Source organism: Lolium rigidum, chromosome 7, assembly GCF_022539505.1.
Source record: "Lolium rigidum isolate FL_2022 chromosome 7, APGP_CSIRO_Lrig_0.1, whole genome shotgun sequence".
NCBI lineage: Eukaryota > Viridiplantae > Streptophyta > Magnoliopsida > Poales > Poaceae > Lolium > Lolium rigidum.
This window is the reverse complement of record NC_061514.1, coordinates 37,428,422-37,448,105: the sequence shown is the minus strand read 5'-3', so window position 1 is coordinate 37,448,105 and position 19,684 is coordinate 37,428,422.

Sequence of the window (19,684 nt, the reverse complement as noted above, 5' to 3'; positions counted from 1 at the left end):
CTATTTAATGATATTAATTTTGTATTTTGCATGTTACCGATTTTTGGTAAAAGCTTAGTCAAACATGGTATAGTTTGACTTTCTAAAAATAATATAAGCCCAAAGCTTTGGGATGGAGGCAGTAGTATCTAGAGCTAAAACACATCTAGATACATCCGTATCTACAGTATAGTTGAGTCAATTAATTTGGATCCGAGGGAGTATCGATTCAGTACTACATCATGGTAAGTTGGTTAAAAAAAATTACCCCCGGGCGGTCCCCGCCCAGCTCGGCAGCTGGCATTTCGCTTCTTGTGCCGCAGATCGGGCCATGCTCCCGCAGCAGTGGGGCGCTATTCTCGTTCCCCATAGCCTCAAGCACGGAACCCGGAGGTACCAACCCGATACAGTAGAATATAGAGCATGGTGTCACAGAGGCTTTACGCACAAACAACCGAAGACATGTGCTACTTTAAGCATATTCCAGCAACAGAACAGCATTGAGGATGCAGAGACCAGAGAGACACTTAAAAGGTAAAGAGTGGATAAGCAAACGGAGTACCTGCTTCGCGGGGCTGGGGACGCAGCTCAGGCTCAGCCAACTGCCCACATGCGTGGTGGCCTTACGCTCCATTGCCCCCACCGCCGAGGTCTTGCCTTTCCTGTACAAGCTGACAAAAGATACAGTGAGGATCAGCAGAAACTACAAAGGTTGCAAATGTCGACAAATAAAGGAAGAACACCCCAATCCAAGCAAAGGTAGCCCCCGCCCCCACCCCCATCAATCACTCCCAGCTCGAGGGTGACCGTAAAGACACCCCTTTGCCCGTAATAGGAAAGAGATGCGCAAGATATCGAGGAGAGGAAAAAAGAACCGATCTCGAGAAAGGAGAGAACATTACTAGTCCTACCTAATCCGCTTGGGCTAGATGCAGCTTGCCCCTCCAAGCTGGATGCCGGGACGGTGGAGGCGAAAGGAGGGGATCGAGCTAGCGGCTTGCATCCGTCGGCAATCGGCACTCGATCGGGAGAGAAGGGGTGCTACATAAAGGGGAGGGGTAACATATTTTATTACACAATGGAACTTACTGATGTGACTAGTCATTACATGTCTCACTGAAACTAGGGCCCATAGTGTGGCACCCCAAATTTACTTGAAGCTGCCCGGCGGGACGCATTGGCGCGTCAAGAAACCCCCGAATTGTAGCGGGGAAATGAAACATTTCACAAAAATTCGAAATTCAAGCACACCGCCACGCGCCAAGCACGCGGCTGTTCCTTCCTCTTCCTCGGTTCCTCCTCCCCTATCCGAAAAACCCCAAATCCCAAGCTCAAACCAAAAAAAAAACAAAAAACAAATCCCCTGGCCGCCATGCATGTCCTCGTTAACCCGCTGGAGATCGTTCCCGGACGATGCGGACCACCCGCCCTGAGATCCAGAATTCCGTCCACCTCGAGGCACTGCGTGCTGTCTCGCAGCAGCGGGCTTGAGGGCGCCGAAGAGGAAGTTCCGCCGGAAAGTGCTCATGGCAACCGTGCAAGCTCACCGGCGTGCCGTATCCCGAGAGGAACTGGTCAAAGCTTTGCTATTCGCCACACACAAAAAAATTGCGGGCCAAGATCTGGTCAAAGCTTCGTCGATGGCTTGCCGCGAGAGGCTTGGAGTCCAGAGTCAATAAACTAGCTGCTCGAGGACTTGGGCGAAGTTTACACGGATTCATATTAACCGACTCAAGTTTGTTAGTCTAGTTAACAAATGCATCTAGATACATCCATATCTAGACAGAATTGAGTCAATTAATATGAATCGAGGGGAGTACCCGAAAGTGTTTCATGCTACCAACTAATGCGCCGGGCAGGAATCGCCGTAGAAGTAATTGTGCTACTACTTGTACGATGAACCGATTGTGTGGGTGTCGAATTTTGCAACGCGATCATCCACCGAATGCTTAATCTAGCGCCAAAGGCGTACAAATCATAACATACTACAGCACCGTAACATAAGAGTACGAATCATAAAGTAGCTCAACATTTTGCATCGTGGCCGGGTGGTCCCGAGACTACCGGGACGCCCCGATGATCTCCGGTGTGCATCCTCTTCAACGCAAAGCCGTGTACTCGGTCCACGGCCTCCTTCGTAGGCTGGATAATCTCAGTGTGCAGGACCTTCGTCTATGAGAGGCTCGTCATCGCACTCATCCACAGTGCATCAGTGGCCGGGTGGTCTTGAGACTACCCGACGCCCGTGATGATCTCCGGCGTGCATCCACTTCAACGCAAAGCCGTGTACTCGGTCCACGGCCTCCTTCTCGTAGACCGGATAATCTCAAGTGCAGTGACCTTCGTCTATGAAAGGCTCGTCATCGCACTCATCCACAGTGCATCAAACCGAGATTCATCTTCAAATCTCCCATCAAACCGAGAGACCTCTTTAACTCTATGCTTCGCAATTAGTACATCAACCGATTAGACAAACATCTAAGGGATGCAACCCGAACAAATGCCGTTTTACATATTTACCTTCTCATCCGGCACAAGACATGTCCCGCAGCTGAAACCCGTTTCCCGAAGCAAGCGCTTTTTCTCTCCTTCCCGTCCATCCATCCGCAACAAGTTAAATTTGAGTACGTAACCTTGCACAAAGAATGCAAACTATTGATTGAAACAACGGCAGCATCAATATAAATAATTAACTACATATGCCAAGACACATACAAGTGTGAGCAAGATCTCGCTTCTCCCGCTAAAGGATCATTATATGGTTCACCATGCTAAACCCGCCTAACATATGTGCGGTCCATCCCAAAAATGTGTAAATGATCTCGCCACTACAGGGTGAGGCCTCTTCTCACCATTCATACATGTGCAGCGCGGGCAATACACGTCCAGGTTGTGACCATCATGAGCTCTAATAAACCCCATAAAGGGTTGAACACCATTTATATATGAAGGGGAACATAAGTGTCCATGCAGTTTCCAAGTTCTGTCCATCTGTTTAATTATGAGATACAAGTGGTTGGTGATTAATTTAAGGCGAAGTAGGAAATGTATATCCATCGAGTACAAAACTATACTACATGATTATGCATTTCAGCAATCATGTCGAGTACAAAACAAAAAATGCCCATCGACATTTTAGCAAACAGATCGTGTACAAAACTCGCCATGGCATTTCAGCAAATTAACGGATCGAGTGCAGAACCGACTCTATATGCCCACGCAAATGAACAAATTGATCGATGACAAATCGAGCGGAAAACTATAAAGTGCCAATTAGTTCGAGCATACCGACGAATTTTTTTAGCAAGCATCAAGAAAATATAAATCGTTAGGCTGTCTTGCCCGATACATGATTGAGCTAGAGATAGCAGCCCTACCGTGGATCAACTTGACCGCCGGTGCGTCTCGAGAAGAACGACGGGGAGGGGAAGCTTCTTCTTCGCACGGACGGGACGGGGAGGGGAAGCTCTTCGCACGGACGGGGATAAGTTGTGTACGGTGGGTGGGGGTCATGCGGCCGGGCCGCCGGGGTGATAATTAAGGTTGGTAGGTGGCGTTTAATGGAGTTGCGTGTGTAATTTGCCGTGCACAAGGTTGAGGAATAGGCGGTTCCCTTTGCCGCGCGCACAATTCAAACTATCCCGCCCATGTAGTTTAAATTCGCCATATTTTCGTTAAATCGACATAAAGTCATGTGAGTGGGGGAAAATTAGCAAAGTTGCTTGAAAAATAGTAAAACTCTGGAATTATCCTTTAAATATGCTCTACTTCGTGTGAAAATCGGGGTGTGGAAGCATGTTGAGCTGTTTTATTTGTACTTTCTTCATTAAAACTCCCATTTTATGCACTTTGGATGGAAAGAAATCATTTGTACATAAATTTTGACAACGCCATTTGCAAACACTAATTGTTTACATGCCAAGATGCACCCATCCACCAAATATATATGTGGCAAAAGTTTATCACAATCTAGCAGTATATGCATAATTAGTGAGGGACCCCTTTGATTTTGTGCAATTTCCACTAATTAGGTAGAGATCGAGAAGGGTTAATTAATTAGGCCATGTTAGGGGTTATGTGTTTTAATAGGTTGTGTGGATTCAAATACAACTTCTTTATTTGTGTGCTATGATTAATCAAAACTAGATCGATCGACCGCGCACACATTATTAGAGGCGCATGCCTTTGCGCACAAAGTGCATGTGTGTGTTGTTGGCCACCAACGAGAGAGAGAGAGAGAGAGAGAGAGAGAGAGAGAGAGATAGAGGTAGAGAGAGCTACATACGAGAGAGCGATTGAAATCCCCAAATTAAACACATATATATGCATGGCACATTTAATTTAATTAGAGGACCGCGAGGCACCCCTGGCCCGCTTGATGCATAATTAAGTGTCATTGGCCTATATATATAGGGTTTAATTAGGGTTTAGGGTTTAGGGTTAGGAGGTTAGGGTTTAGGGTTTAATGTTTATGGTGTTTAGGGTTTAGGGATTAGGGATTAGGGTTTATTTAGGGTTTAAGGTTTAGGGATCATCGATCGAGTGCGCACACACACATTATTAGAGGCACACGCGCCTTTGCGCATAAAGTGCATGCGTATATGTGTGTGTTTTTTGGCCACCAACGACATATAGATGATCGAGAGAGAGAGATTGAAATCCCCCAAGAATATGTTCAAATATATATTAAAATATATGCACGAATTAATGCATGCATGGTAGGCCATGCATGCACACTAATTATATATATATTATGAGGAAACTTAATCAAATGTGTTTTCATTCGAGAGAACTTGTCAAAATTCAAGTTAATTAATTTATCATCGATAATTATATAATTAATTAATGAATCTCGTGGAGATGTTATACAACATATGATCGATATATAGGCCATGTATATATTAATTGGTTTTAATCTACCGTTTTTGCTAGCTAGCAGCATGCTATATATAGAGCATGTTTTTATTAGATCGGGTTATAGCTAGTATAGTTTAGGGTTATGTGTTTTAATTAACTAGGGTTTGATTAGCTAGGGGTTAGTTATATATATATGGTTTAGGGTTAATGCATGTCACATTTAATTTAACTAGAGGACCGCGAGGCACCCCCGGCCTCGCTTGATGCACAATTAAGTGTCGTTGGCCTATATATATAGGGTTTAATTAGGGTTTAGGGTTAGCTAGCCGGGTTTAGGGTTTAGTGTTTTGGGTGTTTAGCTAGGGTCTAGGGTTTAGGGTTTAGTGTTTACCGTGTTTAGAGGGTCTAGGGTTTAGTGTTTAGGGTGTTTAGGGTCTAGGGTTTAGGGTCTAGTGTTTAGGGTCTATGGTTTAGGGTTTAATTAGTGTTTAGGGTGTTTAGGGTTTAGGGTTTAGTGTTTACGGTGTTTAGGGTCTAGGGTTTAGGGTTTAGTGTTTAGGGTCTAGGGTTTAGGGTTTAATTAGTGTTTAGGGTGTTTATAGGGTTTAGGGTTTAGGGTTTAGGGTTTAGGGTTTAGGGTTTAGGGTTTAGGGTTTAGGGTTTATGGTTTAGGGTTTACGGTGTTTAGGGTCTAGGGTTTAGGGTTTAGTACGTGTTTAGGGTGTTTAGGGTCTAGGGTTTAGTGTGTTTAGGGTGTTTAGGGTTTAGGGGATTAGGGATTAGGGTTTTAGGGTTGTTTAAGGTTTAGGGATCATCGATCGAGTGCGCACACACACATTATTAGAGGCACACGCGCCTTTGCGCATAAAGTGCATGCGTATATGTGTGTGTTTTTTGGCCACCAACGACATATAGATGATCGAGAGAGAGAGATTGAAATCCCCCAAGAATATGTTCAAATATATATTAAAATATATGCACGAATTAATGCATGCATGGTAGGCCATGCATGCACACTAATTATATATATATTATGAGGAAACTTAATCAAATGTGTTTTCATTCGAGAGAACTTGTCAAAATTCAAGTTAATTAATTTATCATCGATAATTATATAATTAATTAATGAATCTCAGGGAGATGTTATACAACATATGATCGATATATAGGCCATGTATATATTAATTGGTTTTAATCTACCGTTTTTGCTAGCTAGCTGCATGCTATATATAGAGCATGTTTTTATTAGATCGGGTTATAGCTAGTATAGTTTAGGGTTATGTGTTTTAATTAACTAGGGTTTGATTAGCTAGGGGTTAGTTATATATATATGGTTTAGGGTTAATGCATGTCACATTTAATTTAACTAGAGGACCGCGAGGCACCCCCGGCCTCGCTTGATGCACAATTAAGTGTCGTTGGCCTATATATATAGGGTTTAATTAGGGTTTAGGGTTAGCTAGCCGGGTTTAGGGTTTAGTGTTTTGGGTGTTTAGCTAGGGTCTAGGGTTTAGGGTTTAGTGTTTACTCGTGTTTAGAGGGTCTAGGGTTTAGTGTTTAGGGTGTTTAGGGTCTAGGGTTTAGGGTCTAGTGTTTAGGGTCTATGGTTTAGGGTTTAATTAGTGTTTAGGGTGTTTAGGGTTTAGGGTTTAGTGTTTACGGTGTTTAGGGTCTAGGGTTTAGGGTTTAGTGTTTAGGGTCTAGGGTTTAGGGTTTAATTAGTGTTTAGGGTGTTTATAGGGTTTAGGGTTTAGTGTTTAGGGTTTAGGGTTTTAGGGTTTAGGGTTTAGGGTTTAGGGTTTATGGTTTAGGGTTTACGGTGTTTAGGGTCTAGGGTTTAGGGTTTAGTGTTTAGGGTGTTTAGGGTCTAGGGTTTAGTGTGTTTAGGGTGTTTAGGGTTTAGGGGATTAGGGATTAGGGTTTTAGGGTTGTTTAAGGTTTAGGGATCATCGATCGAGTGCGCACACACACATTATTAGAGGCACACGCGCCTTTGCGCATAAAGTGCATGCGTATATGTGTGTGTTTTTTGGCCACCAACGACATATAGATGATCGAGAGAGAGAGAGATTGAAATCCCCCAAGAATATGTTCAAATATATATTAAAATATATGCACGAATTAATGCATGCATGGTAGGCCATGCATGCACACTAATTATATATATATTATGAGGAAACTTAATCAAATGTGTTTTCATTCGAGAGAACTTGTCAAAATTCAAGTTAATTAATTTATCATCGATAATTATATAATTAATTAATGAATCTCATGGAGATGTTATACAACATATGATCGATATATAGGCCATGTATATATTAATTGGTTTTAATCTACCGTTTTTGCTAGCTAGCCGCATGCTATATATAGAGCATGTTTTTATTAGATCGGGTTATAGCTAGTATAGTTTAGGGTTATGTGTTTTAATTAACTAGGGTTTGATTAGCTAGGGGTTAGTTATATATATATGGTTTAGGGTTAATGCATGTCACATTTAATTTAACTAGAGGACCGCGAGGCACCCCCGGCCTCGCTTGATGCACAATTAAGTGTCGTTGGCCTATATATATAGGGTTTAATTAGGGTTTAGGGTTAGCTAGCTGGGTTTAGGGTTTAGTGTTTTGGGTGTTTAGCTAGGGTCTAGGGTTTAGGGTTTAGTGTTTACTCGTGTTTAGAGGGTCTAGGGTTTAGTGTTTAGGGTGTTTAGGGTCTAGGGTTTAGGGTCTAGTGTTTAGGGTCTATGGTTTAGGGTTTAATTAGTGTTTAGGGTGTTTAGGGTTTAGGGTTTAGTGTTTACGGTGTTTAGGGTCTAGGGTTTAGGGTTTAGTGTTTAGGGTCTAGGGTTTAGGGTTTAATTAGTGTTTAGGGTGTTTATAGGGTTTAGGGTTTAGGGTTTAGGGTTTAGGGTTTTAGGGTTTAGGGTTTAGGGTTTAGGGTTTAGGGTTTATGGTTTAGGGTTTACGGTGTTTAGGGTCTAGGGTTTAGGGTTTAGTGTTTAGGGTGTTTAGGGTCTAGGGTTTAGTGTGTTTAGGGTGTTTAGGGTTTAGGGGATTAGGGATTAGGGTTTTAGGGTTGTTTAAGGTTTAGGGATCATCGATCGAGTGCGCACACACATTATTAGAGGCACACGCGCCTTTACGCATAAAGTGCATGCGTATATGTGTGTGTTTTTTGGCCACCAACGACATATAGATGATCGAGAGAGAGAGAGATTGAAATCCCCAAGAATATGTTCAAATATATATTAAAATATATGCACGATTGCATGCATGGTAGGCCATGCATGCACACTAATTATATATATATTATGAGGCAACTTAATCAAATGTGTTTTCATTCGAGAGAACTTGTCAAAATTCAAGTTAATTAATTTATCATCGATAATTATATAATTAATTAATGAATCTCGTGGAGATGTTATACAACATATGATCGATATATAGGCCATGTATATATTAATTGGTTTTAATCTACCGTTTTGCTAGCTAGCTGCATGCTATATATAGAGCATGTTTTTATTAGATCGGGTTATAGCTAGTATAGTTTAGGGTTATGTGTTTTAATTAACTAGGGTTTGATTAGCTAGGGTTAGTTATATATATATGGTTTAGGGTTAATGCATGGCACATTTAATTTAACTAGAGGACCGCGAGGCACCCATGGCCTGCTTGATGCACAATTAAGTGTCGTTGGCCTATATATATAGGGTTTAATTAGGGTTTAGGGTTAGCTAGTTGGGTTTAGGGTTTAGTGTTTTGGGTGTTTTGCTAGGGTCTAGGGTTTAGGGTTTAGTGTTTACGGTGTTTAGAGGGTCTAGGGTTTAGTGTTTAGGGTGTTTAGGGTCTAGGGTTTAGGGTCTAGTGTTTAGGGTCTATGGTTTAGGGTTTAATTAGTGTTTAGGGTGTTTAGGGTTTAGGGTTTAGTGTTTACGGTGTTTAGGGTCTAGGGTTTAGGTTTTAGTGTTTAGGGTCTAGGGTTTAGGGTTTAATTAGTGTTTAGGGTGTTTATAGGGTTTAGGGTTTAGGGTTTAGGGTTTTAGGGTTTAGGGTTTAGGGTTTAGGGTTTAGGGTTTAGGGTTTATGGTTTAGGGTTTACGGTGTTTAGGGTCTAGGGTTTAGGGTTTAGTGTTTAGGGTGTTTAGGGTCTAGGGTTTAGTGTGTTTAGGGTGTTTAGGGTTTAGGGGATTAGGGATTAGGGTTTTAGGGTTGTTTAAGGTTTAGGGATCATCGATCGAGTGCGCACACACATTATTAGAGGCACCCGCGCCTTTACGCATCAAGTGCATGCGTATATATGTGTGTTTTTTGGGCCACCAACGATATATAGATGATCGAGAGAGAGAGAGAGATTGAAATCCCCAAGAATATGTTCAAATATACATTAAAATATATGCACGAATGCATTGTAGGCCATGCATATGCACACTAATTATATATATATTATGAGGCAACTTAATCAAATGTGTTTTCATTCGAGAGAACTTGTCAAAGTTCAAGTTAATTAATTTATCACGATAATTATATAATTAATTAATGATTCTCATGGATATGTTATACAACATGATCGATATAGGCCATGTATATTTTAATTGGTGTTAATCTACGGTTTGCTAGCTAGCTGCTATATATAGAGCATGTTTTTATTAGATCGGGTTATATCTAGTATAGTTTAGGGTTATGTGTTTTAATTAAGTAGGGTTGATTAGCTAGGGTTAGTTACATATATATGGTTTAGGGTTAATGCATGGCACATTTAATTTTATTAGAGGATCGCGAGGCACCCATGACCCGCTCGATCGATGCACAATTAAGTGTCGTTGGCCTATACATAGGGTTTAATTGGGGTTTAGGATTAGCTAGGGTTTAGGGTTAGGGTTAGGGTTAGGGTACGTTTAGGGTTAATGCATGTCACATTTAATTTAACTAGAGGACCGCGAGGCACCCCTGGCCTGCTTGATGCACAATTAAGTGTCGTTGGCCTATATATATAGGGTTTAATTAGGGTTTAGGGTTAGCTAGCTGGGTTTAGGGTTTAGTGTTTTGGGTGTTTAGCTAGGGTCTAGGGTTTAGGGTTTAGTGTTTATGGTGTTTAGAGGGTCTAGGGTTTAGTGTTTAGGGTGTTTAGGGTCTAGGGTTTAGGGTCTAGTGTTTAGGGTCTATGGTTTAGGGTTTAATTAGTGTTTAGGGTGTTTAGGGTTTAGGGTTTAGTGTTTACGGTGTTTAGGGTCTAGGGTTTAGGGTTTAGTGTTTAGGGTCTAGGGTTTAGGGTTTAATTAGTGTTTAGGGTGTTTATAGGGTTTAGGTTTAGGTTTAGGGTTTAGGGTTTAGGGTTTAGGTTTAGGGTTTAGGGTTTAGGGTTTAGGGTTTAGGTTTACGGTGTTTAGGGTCTAGGGTTTAGGGTTTAGTGTTTAGGGTGTTTAGGGTCTAGGGTTTAGTGTGTTTAGGGTGTTTAGGGTTTAGGGGATTAGGGATTAGGGTTTTAGGGTTGTTTAAGGTTTAGGGATCATCGATCGAGTGCGCACACACATTATTAGAGGCACCCGCGCCTTTACGCATCAAGTGCATGCGTATATATGTGTGTTTTTTGGGCCACCAACGATATATAGATGATCGAGAGAGAGAGAGAGAGATTGAAATCCCCAAGAATATGTTCAAATATACATTAAAATATATGCACGAATGCATTGTAGGCCATGCATGCACACTAATTATATATATATTATGAGGCAACTTAATCAAATGTGTTTTCATTCGAGAGAACTTGTCAAAGTTCAAGTTAATTAATTTATCACGATAATTATATAATTAATTAATGATTCTCAGGGATATGTTATACAACATGATCGATATAGGCCATGTATATTTTAATTGGTGTTAATCTACGGTTTGCTAGCTAGCTGCTATATATAGAGCATGTTTTTATTAGATCGGGTTATAGCTAGCTAGTATAGTTTAGGGTTATGTGTTTTAATTAAGTAGGGTTGATTAGCTAGGGTTAGTTACATATATATGGTTTAGGGTTAATGCATGGCACATTTAATTTTATTAGAGGATCACGAGGCACCCATGACCCGCTCGATCGATGCACAATTAAGTGTCGTTGGCCTATACATAGGGTTTAATTGGGGTTTAGGATTAGCTAGGGTTTAGGGTTAGGGTTAGGGTACGTTTAGGGTCTAGGGTTTAGGGTTTAGTGTTTAGGGTGTTTAGGGTTTAGGGATTAGGGATTTAAGGTTTTAGGGTTGTTTAAGGTTTAGGGATCATCGATCGAGTGCGCACACACATTATTAGAGGCACCCGCGCCGTTACGCATAAATTGCATGCATATATATGTGTGTTTTTTGGGCCACCAACGATATATAGATGATCGAGAGAGAGAGAGAGATTGAAATCCCCAAGAATATGTTCAAATATACATTAAAATATATGCACGAATGCATTGTAGGCCATGCATGCACACTAATTATATATATATTATGAGGCAACTTAATCAAATGTGTTTTCATTCGAGAGAACTTGTCAAAGTTCAAGTTAATTAATTTATCACGATAATTATATAATTAATTAATGAATCTCGTGGATATGTTATGCAACATGATCGATATAGGCCATGTATATTTTAATTGGTGTTAATCTACGGTTTGCTAGCTAGCCGCTATATATAGAGCATGTTTTTATTAGATCGGGTTATAGCTAGCTAGTATAGTTTAGGGTTATGTGTTTTAATTAAGTAGGGTTGATTAGCTAGGGTTAGTTACATATATATGGTTTAGGGTTAATGCACGGCACATTTAATTTTATTAGAGGATCACGAGGCACCCATGACCCGCTCGATCGATGCACAATTAAGTGTCGTTGGCCTATACAGAGGGTTTAATTGGGGTTTAGGATTAGCTAGGGTTTAGGGTTAGGGTTAGGGTTAGGGTTAGGGTATGTTTAGGGTCTAGGGTTTAGGGTTTAGTGTTTAGGGTGTTTAGGGTTTAGGGATTAGGGATTTAAGGTTTTAGGGTTGTTTAAGGTTTAGGGATCATCGATCGAGTGCGCACACACATTATTAGAGGCACCCGCGCCTTTACGCATAAATTGCATGCATATATATGTGTGTTTTTTGGGCCACCAACGATATATAGATGATCGAGAGAGAGAGAGAGATTGAAATCCCCAAGAATATGTTCAAATATACATTAAAATATATGCACGAATGCATTGTAGGCCATGCATGCACACTAATTATATATATATTATGAGGCAACTTAATCAAATGTGTTTTCATTCGAGAGAACTTGTCAAAGTTCAAGTTAATTAATTTATCACGATAATTATATAATTAATTAATGAATCTCAGTGGATATGTTATACAACATGATCGATATAGGCCATGTATATTTTAATTGGTGTTAATCTACGGTTTGCTAGCTAGCGGCTATATATAGAGCATGTTTTTATTAGATCGGGTTATATCTAGTATAGTTTAGGGTTATGTGTTTTAATTAAGTAGGGTTGATTAGCTAGGGTTAGTTACATATATATGGTTTATGGTTAATGCATGGCACATTTAATTTTATTAGAGGATCGCGAGGCACCCATGACCCGCTCGATCGATGCACAATTAAGTGTCGTTGGCCTATACATAGGGTTTAATTGGGGTTTAGGATTAGCTAGGGTTTAGGGTTAGGGTTAGGGTTAGGGTACGTTTAGGGTCTAGGGTTTAGGGTTTAGTGTTTAGGGTGTTTAGGGTTTAGGGATTAGGGATTTAGGGGTTTTAGGGTTGTTTAAGGTTTAGGGATCATCGATCGAGTGCGCACACACATTATTAGAGGCACCCGCGCCTTTACGCATAAATTGCATGCATATATATATATGTGTGTTTTTTGGCCACCAACGATATATAGATGATCGAGAGAGAGAGATTGAAATCCCCAAGAATATGTTCAAATATACATTAAAATATATGCACGAATGCATGGTAGGCCATGCATGCACACTAATTATATATATATATTATGAGGCAACTTAATCAAATGTGTTTTCATTCGAGAGAACTTGTCAAAATTAAAGTTAATTAATTTATCACGATAATTATATAATTAATTAATGAATCTCAGTGGATATGTTATACAACATGATCGATATAGGCCATGTATATATTAATTGGTGTTAATCTACGGTTTGCTAGCTAGCTGCTATATATAGAGCATGTTTTTATTAGATCGGGTTATAGCTAGTATAGTTTAGGGTTATGTGTTTTCATTAAGTAGGGTTGATTAGCTATGGTTAGTTACATATATATGGTTTAGGGTTAATGCATGGCACATTTAATTTAATTAGAGGACCGCGAGGCACCCCCGGCCTCGCTTGATGCACAATTAAGTGTCGTTGGCCTATATATAGGGTTTAATTAGGGTTTAGGGTTAGGGTTAGGGTTTAGGGTCTAGGGTTTAGTGTTTAGGGTGTTTAGGGTTTAGGGATTAGGGATTAGGGTTTCAGTGGTTGTATAAGGTTTAGGGATCATCGATCGAGTGCGCACACACATTATTAGAGGCACCCGCGCCTTTGCGCATAAAGTGCATGCGTATAGTTTAGGGTTATTTGTTTTAATTAAGTAGGGTTTGATCAGCTAGGGTTAGTTACATATATATGGTTTAGGGTTAATGCATGGCACATTACATATAGTTTAAATCTCAAGAATGTTTATACATGATAGGCCATATGTGCAAAGGAATTTTTTTCCTCGTGAACTTGTCAAAATTCAAGTTTATCGATGCCAATGGAAACTAGTCCAAAAAATTACATAGAGGACCAAAAGTACTAGACAATAACTAATAGAACCTGCAACTTTACAAAAAGGACCCCAAAACATATAGAAGAAAATCAATCGAGTCCTTCTCGACCGCACATCAGATCTCTGCTCCGCATCCTTTCCAGCAACTCCGTCGCCGGGGACGCACCACTTGGGACGGTGTCGCCGGTAGTCGCCAGGACGAAGGAGAAGAAGGGCCTCAGCAACGGCATATTGGCTCTGAGAAGGGTCGCTGAAAGTCCAAGATGTGCACGGGCAAGACGGATGACGCCGTCGTATGCCCCGAGCTTGTGAACTTTAGCAGCTTGACTTCCCCATTGGCCAGATCCGAAGCACCGACCAAAGCAAGCCTCACCGTTAGCGCCATCACATTGATGGCACCGGATCGGGGTTTGGCCGGCAAGATCCGCCGATTCACCATAGGCCAGATCCGAAGCCGATGACGAGATCCCCGACTCCATTGCGCCATTCTCGCTCATGGGAAACACCGGATCTAAGCTTACAACAACACTAACTCCCTCGGATCCAAATTAGCCGACTCAACTTTGCTTATCTAAATATGGATGTATCCACACATGTTTTTACTCTAGATACATACACGTCTAAGGAAAGTTGAATCAATTAATTTAGTTCGGAGGGTGTACAATATACAGAGAGAAGTCGGCCTCGTCTCCGGCCGGCGAGGCCGCCGGAGAGAAGGGGGAGAGGAGCCGGGGGAGTGGGAGAGACTCGAGAGAGAAAGAGAAGAGGAAGAAATGAGAGCTCCCCGGGGAAGAACATTATTTTTGTCGTTCTGCTCGTACCGTAGCTTGAAACTGAAAATTTCGGCCACGCGCCAAATCATCCCGCCGCATCCATTCGAAAATCCCGTGACCAGTTTTACCCTTTTAACCCTGGTCCGGAAGCTACAACCCACCGACCATGGAGGGCTCATTCGGTAACAATGAAATATCTTGCCTAGATCCCGAACCCTCCCCACAGGCCCACACCCACCCACCAACCATTCGCCCCATTAGCTCAAAAATACTCTCACACGCCAAAGCTCTGACTCTCTACAGTACTAGATCCGCTTCGCCGCCGGCATACTCCTCCACAGCCGTAGCCTTGATCGTGTTGGCTGTCCACCCACCTGATCCGCTCCCCCGCCGCCCTCGTCACCGACGGATCTGCTTCACCGCCGACCTCGCCACCGACGGATCTGCTTCACCGCCGACCTCGCCACCGACGGATCTGCTTCACCGCCGACCTCGCCACCGACTACCTCGCCGCAGCGGCTGTATCAACTTCACCGAATACCTTGCCAGCCAACCAGATCTGCTTCACTAACGCCCGCTTCTACTGAAACATGGTCGATTCATCGTCTCCCGCGTTCGCCGCCGCTGGAATGCAAGTTGCCGCCCCCGTCCACCCCGCCGCAGCTTGGTTAGTACGCTGGCCCGTTAGATCGCGGTGTTTCTTTAGCCATGTTTTGTGTAGTTATTTGCGGATCTCATATGCCGTTAACTTTCTTGATGTGTTGCTTCGCATGAAGTTTGTTTAAATGTTGTACAAGTACAAAAGCATTATCCGGTCGCTACCATCCCGTTCATTCTACCGACACTCGTGTGCATCCACATATTTATAGCCTTGTACCCATTCATTTGCCGCCAACTCGTTTTTGTACTCGCATGCTATTGTCGCACCGCTTTTATAGTCGTGCTATGGGCATTTCCAATCTGCTTGTTCTTATACCACGTCATTAGCTCACCGCTAGCTGTTTTCTCGTGTCCGCTATTCTCACACTCGCTTTTATAATCATGCTATGTGCATTTCCAATCTGCTTGCTCTTATACCTCGTCTTTAGCTTATATAGTTATTGCTGCGTGCATGTCCGGTCTTTGTATTATCGTAGACCGACTTGTCAATGTTATTTTTCCTTGGGATTGATCATGCGAACCACTTATTAGAACATCCAACATTGACAGCGGGGACGCTAGGTAAGGTTGGAATCTGAGTTCGTGGTTGGTAATTTTGCGCTTACTTCCGTTATTATCTATAACCTATATGCATTGTTCCTTATGCAAGAGATTAACACTTGGAACCCCGCCATAGCAATGCCATTCATGCTTTACTATGTTTCGCCTATTTGATATGCTTGTCTTGGAGAAACTTCGAGGGTGATTTGAACTTGACATTTGGTCATTCTTAATGCCAGTTTACTTTATGTGTAAAACCTTGGCATTACCCTACTCTAAATCTGAATGTCTGAAATTCGTATCTCATGCAAAGCAACATCTAGTTGGTTTTAATCTGATATCTGGTAACTATTGGCTTATTCATTTGGCAGCTCAAGTTTTTTGTTATTTGAAACCAGCTGACTTGGTCTTAAATGTGATATCTAAACACAGATTAAGGACAATGGAGCAGGAGGATTAGCATTTCACTTGATGGCTGAACCTAAAATGATAGGCATGTTGACCACGACTAGTGCACGCAAGAGAAGGACCCGCAGTGAGCCAGTATGTGCTTAGTACATGCATCTTATCTTATCTTGTGCTTATTTCTGCTACATGTCGTTATCCGATCTCTACATTGCGTAATACATGTTTGAATAGTTAATTGTTGTAACTATGTTTACAATGTTACCGTAATGTCGTTTTAATGAAGCAATCATCATTAGAAGATAGTCGCCAAAAAAGGATCCGTAGCGACCCCGTGCAACATTATGATGTAAGTTTGTGCTTAGTACAAGTTCCATACATGTCTTATTTATGCAACTTGTTATTATCTTATATCTACATTGCATAATAAATGTTTGCATAGTTCATCGTTTAACTCTTTTTGCATTATTATCGAATGCAGTTGTGATGAAGCAATCTTCATTACCAAGTGAGGCCCACAAAAAGTTCCGATCTTTCTTCCGATGCATCTTCTCATAGCCGTCAACCTAGACCATTTCTTTCATCGGACAAGAAATATCTCAAGGCCGTACTTTATAAAAGACATGGTATTGCTCGCTTTAAGATCTATAGCCGATATGTTGACAAAGAGTACACAAGATTCAATCAAGGCGATTGCCAAATGTCAACGTGTTATTGATGATGCTAATAGAAGTCCTCAATGATTCTATGTAATTTTTTTATTTGGGCACATTAATTGCCTTGTAATTTTCCTATTTGTTTTATTTGTGTATGTAATTGTGTGTATCATTGAAATCAGATTTTAGGCTCATGAAATTTAATGCAAGTTGACTAGTCAAACAAGTAGGGCCCTACAACAGATTGGGCCGGCCCACTTACAGTAGTGTGGGACCCACTTTCATTTTGGGCCGGCCCACTTCTTTAGTAGGCCGGCCCGGCTACACGATAATGGGCTCCACATGCTTATTGGGCCGGCCCACTTGCTCTATGGTGGTCCCACATGGTAAATGGGCCGGCCCTTTAATAGGAAGGTGGGACCCACCCGTGTTTTGGCCCGGCCCACTATCTTGTTGGGCCGGCCCACTTTCTATATGGTGGACCCCACATACCAAATGGGCCGGCCCATTTTCTATATGGTGGACCCCACACACCAAATGGGCCGGCCCTTTAATAGGAAGGTGGGACCCACCTGTGTTTTGGCCCGGCCCACTATCTTGTTGGGCCGGCCCACTTTCTATATGGTGGACCCCACATACCAAATGGGCCGGCCCATTAACAGGAATGTGGGACCCACTCGTGTTTTTGGCCCGCCCACTATCTTGGTGGGCCGACCCACTTGCTATATGGTGGGCCCCACACACTAAATGGGCCGGCCCTTTAACAGAAAGTGGGACCCACTCGTGTTTTTGGCCCGGCCCACTATTTTGTTGGGCCGGCCCACTTGCTATACTGGTGGACCCCACACACTAAATGGGCCGACCTTTTAACAGGAAAGTGGGACCCACTCGTGTTTTTGGCCCGGCCCACTAGCTTGTTGGGCCGCCCACTTGCTATACGGTGGACCCCACACACTAAATGGGCCGGCCTTTTAACAGAAAGTGGGACCCACCGTGTTTTTGGCCCGGCCCACTTGCTTCTTGGGCCGGCCCGCTTGCCGTAAGGTGGACCCCACATGTTAAATGGGCCGGCCCATTTAAGTTTTGACCACCAACCTTAGAGGTTAGGCCCGGCCCACTTAACTAATGGACCAGCCCAGCCTATATAGTTGACCGGTCAAACTATGTCATCCGGCCCGGCCCGCTTAAGACGTGGCGGGCCTCGTGTGGGCCTACCATCTACCACGGGGTTTCAGCCGGTTAACGCCGTTAACCGGCGCTAACGGCGTCTCGCCACGTGTCGGCTTGCATGACGTCGCCAGCCAACGGGCTCCCGAAAACACTTCCGCAACGGTCCGATTTTCCGTGGCGGAAGGGCGCCCAAGCGCGACGGACCGAAAAAATCGTCGTTGGACTTTGCTCGACGCAGTTTCGACAACGGAACCCATCTCGTCGGGTTAGGCCCATAGGCGACGAAAAATGCCCCTTAGTTGACGATTTTGGGACGTTGTCTATCAGAACTTTTCTTGTAGTGTAAACTAGTAGCGATACAAAGCTCATCATATGGATCTCAATCATGCAAGCAATTCATGAGATCATTGTATTGGAGTACAGAGAGAGAGATTAACCACATAGCTACGGTAGAGCCCTCAGCCCCAGGGGAGAACTACTCCCTCCTCATCATGGGAGCAGCAGCGTTGATGGAGATGGCAGTGGTGTCGATGGAGAAGCCTTCCGGGGGCACTTCCCCGTCCCGGCGGCGTGCCGGAACAGAGACTCCTGTCCCCCAGATCTTGGCTTCGCGATGGCGGCGGCTCTGGAAATTTTCTCGTATCGTGGCTTTTTCGTGTCGAAGATTTAGGTCAGGGGCTTTATATAGGCGGAAGGGCAGCCTCGGAGGGGACCTGGGGCCACCAGACCATAGGGGGGCGCGCCCAGGCCCTAAGCCGCGCCGCCTGGTGGTGTGCCCCCTGGCTCGTCTCCGACTCTTCTTTGATGTTCTGGAAGCTCCCGGGAAAAATAAGATCTTGGGCATTGATTTCGTCCAATTCCGAGAATATTTCCTTACTAGGATTTCTGAAACCAAAAACAGCAGAAAACGAGAAGCGGCACTTCGGCATCTCGTCAATAGGTTAGTTCCGTAAAATGCATCAAAACGATATAAAGTGTGAACAAAACATGTAGGTATTGTCATAAAACAAGCATGGAACATCGAAATTATAGATACGTTGGAGACGTATCAAGCATCCCCAAGCTTAGTTCCTACTCGCCCTCGAGTAGGTAAACGATAACAAGAATAATTTCTGAAGTGACATGCTACCATCATAATCTTGATCAACATTATTGTAAAGCATATGAGATGAACGAAGTGACTCAAGGCAATGATCTATATTTGCTAACAAATAGATAACATATAGCAAAACTTTTCATGAATAGTACTTTCAAGACAAGCATCAAAAGTCTTGCATAAGAGTTAACTCATAAAGCAATAAATTCAAAGTAAAGGCATCGAAGCAACACAAAGGAAGATATAAATTTCAGCAGTTGCTTTCAGCTTTCAACATGCATATCTCATGGATAATTGTCAACACAAAGTAATATGATGAATGCAAATAAGCAAGTATGTAAGAATCAATGCACAGTTGACACAAGTGTTTGCTTCTAAGATGGAAGGAAATAGGTAAACTGACTCAACATAAAAGTAGAAGAAAGGCCCTTCGCAGAGGGAAGCAGGGATTAAATCATGTGCTAGAGCTTTTCAAGTTTTGAAATCATATAGAGAGCATAAAAGTAAAATTTTGAGAGGTGTTTGTTGTTGTCAACGAATGGTAGCGGGTACTCTAACAACCTTATCAACCAGACTTTCAAGAGCGGCTCCCATGAAGGACGTTATCTCTACCAGCAAGGTAGATCATCCCTCTTCTCTTTTGTACACATGTATTTTAGTTTCATTATGGATGACACTCCCCCCAACCTTTGCTTACACAAGCCATGGCTAACCGAATCCTCGGGTGCCTTCCAACATTCACATACCATGGAGAAGTGTCTATTTGC